We start from the raw sequence: 7,298 nt of genomic DNA on the forward strand, positions 1-7,298 counted from the left end.
AGGTGACACCACCATCCTCAGTACCTAATTATTTTCCTCAAATAGTTCAGTGAGTAACTGCACAAGAATTCAGGATTCAATCTTAGGCACGAGAGGAACACCTATAAAATTTGTAGAATGCATTAGATCCACCGAACCAAAATGTATCCATTCAACAAATATTTTTGAGTGCCAGCTCTGTCCCAGGCACTGCGTTCAGCCTGGTGGTTAAAAACCTGAGCAGAGCTGCTGCCCTCACAGGGCTTCCATCCAGAGGTGAAAATGGACAGGTCAGCAGGCAAGAATTGATTGCTTGGCTCCAAAACAAGAGATTCATGATTAAAGTTTATAAACTATCTCATTCTTTTTTCTTTCCAGCTTTACTGAGAGAGAATTGACAAATAAAAGCGGTATATATTTAGGGTGTACAATGTGATGGTTTGATAGATGATACATTGTGGAATGAGGACCACAATCAAGTTACTAACACATCCCATCACCTCATAGAGCTACTGTGTGTAGATAACACTTCATTTCTATTCTCTTAGCAAACGTCAAGTATACAATATAGTATTGTTAACTATAATCACCACGCTGTGCCTTGGATCTCCAGATTTTACTCATCTTATAATTGGAAGTTTGTACCCTTTGACCAACATCTCCCCATTCCCTTCACCTCTCTCCTCCTGCCAGGCCCTGGCAGCCACTATCGAATTCTAAAGACATCATTACAGGGCACCTGGGTGGCTAAATAGGTGGAGCATACAACTCTCCATCTTGGGGACCCCGAGCCCCACATTAGATGTGGAGATTACTTAAAAATCAAATCTTCTAGGGGTGCCTGGGTGGCTCAGTCTGTGGCGTGTCCAACTCTTGATTTCAGCTCAGATCATGTTCTCATGGTTTGTGAGTTTGAGCCCCATGTGTGGCTCTGTGATGGCAGGGGGGGAGCCTGCTTGGGGTTCTCTCTCTCCCTCTCTTTCTGCCTCTTCCCTTCTCTCTCTCATGCTCTCTCTCTCTCTCTCAAGGTAAATCAACTTTAACAAAATAAAATAAAATAAAATCTTTTTTAAAAAAGATATCATATGGGGCTCCTGGGTGGCTCACTGGGTTAAGTGTCTGACATTGGCTGAGGTCATGACCTCACGTTTCATGGGCTCGAGCCCCGTGTCAGGCTCTGTGTTGACAGCTCAGAGCCTGGAGCCTGCTTCAGACTCTGTCTCCCTCTCTCTCTTCCCCTCGCCTAGTCATGCTCTGTCTCTCTCAGTCTCTCAAAAATGAATAAATGTTAAAAAAAGAAAAGGACATCATACAGCATTGTGTCTTTTAAAATACAGTTAACTATGCTTCCTGAATTTGGCGAACTCCACAAAAATGTGGGATTTTTCAGTCTCCATAATTTTGATTCTATTTTAGGCACAGAATTGAGCATTGAGCATTTCCCTGCTTGGGTAAATCTGATCTGCTCACTTCCAGGGAAATTTGGGACCCTAAACACCAAATCTTCCCTCTTATTATAGAATGTGAAGCTGCTGCCAGTGGCGAGAGGTGGTAACTAAACCGACCAGAGCACCATCAGTGGTCCCTTCCCCAGACTCAGGGTGCAGATTGGCCCGTCTCTGCATCCACAGGTTGAAACTTTCAGGATCAATTTCCCTTTTGGCAGACTGTATAACTTGTGAAATACGGTCTGATGGCCTGCAATCGTGGATCTGCTACATGCTGCACATTCTGCTGGATGCTTTATCTACATCCTCTGCTCTAAACCTTCATGACAAACCCACAAGATAGCTATTTTGTCCCCATTTTACTAACAAGGAAACTGAGATTCAGAGAATGTAGGTGACTTGTTTGCTCAAGGTCACAAAACCAGTACGGATAAGGCTGGGCCCTGTTTTCTAAAATCCGGCTCCCAGTGCACCACCCCCCCCCGCCCCCACCACTGCCTCTCAGCCCCATTCATCTATCAAACTCCTATGCATCCTTCAGATCTTAGCTGCAATCCCATTCTCCCAGGAACTCCTTCCCTGGCACACTGAGTTCAGGTTCTCTGCTTCTTCTGCATACTCCCCAGGCTTTCTGGACTTGCCCCATCACATTTACTACCAACTCGCAGATCCCTCCTCTGTAAGTGAGCAAGAGAGTTACAGCCTCATTTTGCAGTTTCAGGTGTATGAGGACATTAAAGAAATAGCTATTGGGGTGCTTGGGTGGCTCAGTTCGTTAAGTGTCAGACTGTTGATTTCGGCTCAGGTCATGATCTCACAGTTCATGGGATACAGCCCCGTGTTGGGCTTGACTGCAAAGAGCCTGCTTGGGATTCTCATTCTCTCTCTGTCTCTCTGTCTCTCTCTCAAAATAAATAAACATTAAATAAAAAAAGAAATAGCTATGGGGGTACCTGGCTGGCTCAGTGGGTGGAGTGAGTGACTCTTGATATCAGGGTCATGAGTTTGAGCCCCACGTTGGGTGAGAAGATTACTGAAAAATAAAATCTTTAAAATAAATAATTAAATAGAAACGCCTGGGTGGCTCAGTTGGTTGAGCGTCGGACTTTGGCTCAAGTCATGATCTCGCAGTTCCAGCCTCTCATCGGGCTTTGTGCCGACAGCACAGATTCTGATTCTCTATCTCCCTCTCTCTCTGCTGCTTCCCCACTCTTGCATCCTTTCTCTCTATCAAAGATAAATAAATAAACATTTATAAATAGATAAATAGGATGCCTGTGTGGCTCAGTCAGTTAGGTGTCTGACTTTGGCTTAGGTCATGATCTCACGGTCTGTGGGTTTGAGCCCTGCGTCAGGCTCTGTGCTGACAGCTCAGAGCCTGGAGCCTGCTTCGAATTCTGTGTCTCCCTCTCTCTCTGCTCTTCCCCAGCTTGTGCTCTCTCTTTCGCAATAATACATAAACTTAAAAACAAACAAACAAACAAATATAAATAAACAAATAACACTAAGGCATAAACCACAAAACTGGGGAGGCAAAAACCCGAAATGGCTATTGCATGAGTGAATAAATGAACGTGTGAATGATGCACTCCCCCAGTCTCCAGTACCCCACAGTCCACCCCCTTACATAGGGCCTGCCAGTTCTGGGCCCCCTGGGGTAGGGGACAGAGTACAAAAACAAATGAGACCCACATTTTCTAGTTCATTGCTAGTTAGGGAGACATTCCAGAAAATAATGGTAATGTAGAGTGCCTGAGCTGGAGGAGAGGATGGGGTGGAGGGAGGGCAGCTGAGGGAAGGAAAATCAACTGACATCACTAGAGATGAAACACATAGTTTGTTTCACCCAAATAATTTTCTCAATTCAAATATGAGAACAATCATCTGAATATAAATTGTGGACTGGAGAATTGAACCTCACGCCTTAACAGTCAGATGCTGATGCATAGACGAAGTGAGCACATTTTTACCTGTGAGTGATTTATTATTTACAAGGGGGTATTATTGCAAGTGACCTATTATTTGCCAGTAGTTCTAAGGCATTTTGCATGTCACTCGTCCCCTAGTCCCTGCTTGCTCAGTCACACATTGCCCTCCTCCTGATTTCCAGCTCTGGCCCTCACTCCCTCACTAGGCTAGTTCTCTCTTTAGACAGTACGGGGATGAGTCCCCTGCCTCCCGGAAGGCTGGAAGCAATATGAGGACAGGAACAAAGAGTGACTCATATTTCTGTGTTCCCTCCACAGCATTTGGGGCAGGTCAGACCAAAAGATGGAGGAAGGTATATGGTATGTGCCTGATGGATAATGTACTGCTTTCCTGTAAATGTGGAGGGCACTCCGTTTGTCTCTCAGACCCTAATTCAGATTTCCCTGGTCTAATAGTTTTGGATTTCACGCCAGTAGGCATGGGCAGTTTGCCTCTGCCCAAGTCACCATGAACTTCAGGCCCAGGCCAAACAGCACACAGTTCCCATCACAGACTGAGAAGCCTCTGTCTCTTTTTCTATTTGTTTGACACCATTAATTCTTGTCATTCAACGTGCCTTTTTCTTTGGTTCTGGCATGGGAAAAGAGGTGGAACAAAGGGAACCCTGGCCTGGTCCTGTGAGTCTTCTGCCTTCTGATAAATCACTGGCTTTCTAATTGGGCGACAACTGGGAGGAGCCTCCCCGCTGCTCCCGCTGCTCCCCCTGCTCCCCCTACTCCCCAGGCTCCCCCTACTCTCCGCTGCTCCCCTGTTCCCCTTTGTTCCCCCTGCTCCCCGCTGCTACCCCTGCTTGTCCTGCTCTTTCCGCTTAGCCTCTTCCCAGCTGCTGCCTGCTGCTTCCCACTGGGGCTGCTTACACTGCTTACCCTGCTCCCCCTGCTCCCACTACTCCAGGCTGTTCTACTGTTCCCCCTGCTCTCAGTACTCCCTGCTGCTCCCCCTGCTCCCCACCCTTCTCCCTTCTCCTCCCGCTCCCACTGCTCCCCACTGCTCCCCCTGCTCCTCCTGCTCCCCCTTCTCCCCACAGTTGCCCTCTGCTCCCAGAGGTGCCGCCCTTCACCCTCCTATAAGAGAGAAGGAATCAGTGCCTCTGGAACTGAGGTTGAGGCTCTTCAACCAGAAACTGCGTCTGCTACCTCCTTTCACAGAGTGACCTGAAGGCCACCTTTCGGCAGTGCCTGCGCCTAGAAGAGATTCCTGCTGCCAAGCTCAGGGAGGATGAATAACCAAAGTCAAGGTTCCACTGGAATCACAGGGGAAAACATATTGGGATCTTGCTGAAGATTCATTTTTTTAAAAATTATTTTCTTTACTAACCAGTTGACACGTGTTTGAAATGTTCATGGTAGAAATTGTCCATGTTTGGGGCGCCTGGGTGGCTCAGTCAGTTAAGCCTCCTGTTCTTGATCTCGGCTTATGTCATGATCTCAAGGTTCATGGGTTTGAGCCCTGAGTAGGGCTTGTGCTGATGGTGCTGATGGAGAAGGCGCAGAGCCTACTTGGGATTCTGTATCTCCCTTCTGCCCCTCCCCGGCTTGTACTCTCTCTTGCTCTCTCAAAATAAAAAAATAAACGAAAAAGAAATTGCTCATGTTTTAGGCCTTAATCAGCCACTGGATTCTACCGGTGTTTGGTTGCAGTTCTGCGATGATTCCAAAGAGGTTAGAAATTGTTTTTCAAAAAACGTTTATTAAATACCTTCCTGCACATGGCAGTTTGCCAAGCAATGCGTAAGGATAATAAAATGCCTGGCCTCTCCTCTCCAGAAAATCATCACTGGGAAAGGGCACAGGCATGCAAGATAAAGAGCAGAATCAGGGCTAAACCCATGCAGGCGGGGAAAGCTATTCCCCTTATCGTATTCAAACCAGAGACATATACATTCTGGAAACAGTTTTTAAAAAGGTAGAAAGCAAAGAACAGGGCCACCAGAGAACAAAATTTTAACATTAGCAGTTGGGATTAGATCCCATACAGTTGAATAAACAAGACCTCCATAGCCAAGAGTCCAAGTTTTTCTACGTTGTATTTTTCTGTATCATCAGTATCATCATCATCAGCAGCAGCAGCAGCACTGTTACATTACATGTTATTTACATCTTGGCAGCTACCGCTTAGATAGTACCTCCTTGTGGTCACCTCTGCCTCGAATCCCACTGCATCCGGAATTGTTGTTCTTTTCTCTATTGCTGTGTGTTTGTGGGGCCACAGGAGAAGGACGATAGCCCTGAGCCACACAGCAGAAAACATAAAATCAAATACAGGACATCCACTTTCTTAGAAGTGCTCTCAGCTCTGAAAGGCAGGGATTCCTGCTCCCCAGCTTGCCCTGGTGCGCTGGGCACCTTCAACTTTTGAAGTTTTATTTTAGAGAGATTGAAAGAGAGCACAAGCAGGGGAGAAGGGCAGAGGGGGAGAGAGAGAAGCTCAAGCAGGCTTCACGCTCAGACCCCGACACGAAGCTTGATCCCATGAAACATGATTGACCTGAGCTGAAATCAAGAGTGGGACACCACCCAGGCACCCCTACTTCTCTATTTCATTCATCCAAGATTGCCTCTGGCCATTTCCTTGAGGCGATGCCTGGCACAGGACCCAACTTGTAGCTATAATTATGTTTTTTCCTATTGTTCCTTTAGCAGATCCACCCTTCTGCAAAGGTTGCCTTTCTTAGAGATGATATGGAGAATATGGGTGACTTTGTTATAAATTACTTTATGATAAATACTACATAAATTTCTACAGTGTAAGAAATTTTAGATATATAATGTGGATACTAGTCAAATGAATTATGGACTAATGAACCCCCCCCCCAAAAAAAAAAACAGGTGTAGCCATGTATGTGAATATGTGGGAGGGGGCAGAGGTTGGCCAATTTTCAATTTCCCCAAGTTAAGACATTCAAAAAGTAAGAAAGCCTCAACTTCTAACTATTCCCACCATAATTTTATGAAAGAAAGGACATTTTTCACATAAAAAAAAAAAGCGGGAAGGACATAATCTCAGAATACAGCCATGTCATCCTCCGGGACTCCAGAGGTCCAGAGAAGAAAGCAAGGATGGGTATGAAGAACAGACATATGAAAAGACACTCAACATCACTCATCATGAGGGAAGTGCAAATCAAAACTACAATGAGAGAGCACCTCACATCTGGTGGAATGGCTACTATCAAAAAGGCAAGAAACAACAGGTGTTGGGGTGCCTGGGTAGCTCAGTCAGCTGGGTGTCTGACTTTGGCTCAGGTCATGATCTCGCAGTTGGTGAGTTGGGGCCCTGTGTTGGGCTCTGTGCTGAAAGCTCAGAGCTTGGAGCCTGCTTCGGATTCTGTTGTCTCCCTCTCTATCTGCCCCTCCCCTGCTTGTGCTCTCTCTCTGTTTCTCAAAAAATAAATAAACATTAAAAAAAATTTTTTTTTAAAGAAACAACAGGTGTTGGCGAGGGTGTGGAGAAAAAGGAACCCTCATGCACTGTTGGTGGCAATGTAAATTGGTGCAGCCACTGTGGAAAACAGTATGGAGGTTCCTCAAAAAATTAAAAATAGAAAAACCATGTGATCCAGTAATTGCACTGCTGGTATTTACCCAGAGAAACCTAAAACAGTAGCTCGAATATATATATATATATACTCCCATATTTACTGAAGCATTATTTGCAATAGCCAAGATATGGAATCAACTCAAGTGTCCATCTATAGATGAATGGATAATAAAGATGTGGTATATTACAATGGAATATTACTAAGCCATAAAAAAGAATGAAATCTTGCCATTTGCAACAACATAGATGGACCTAGAGGGTATTATGCTAAGTGACATAAGTCAGATAGAGAAAGACAGATACCATATGATTTCACTTTTTTGTGGAATCTAAAAAACAAAA

The sequence above is a fragment of the Panthera pardus genome, unplaced genomic scaffold (assembly GCF_024362965.1).
Source record: "Panthera pardus isolate Hobbes unplaced genomic scaffold, ASM2436296v1 HiC_scaffold_27, whole genome shotgun sequence".
In the NCBI taxonomy this organism is placed as follows: Eukaryota; Metazoa; Chordata; class Mammalia; order Carnivora; family Felidae; genus Panthera; species Panthera pardus.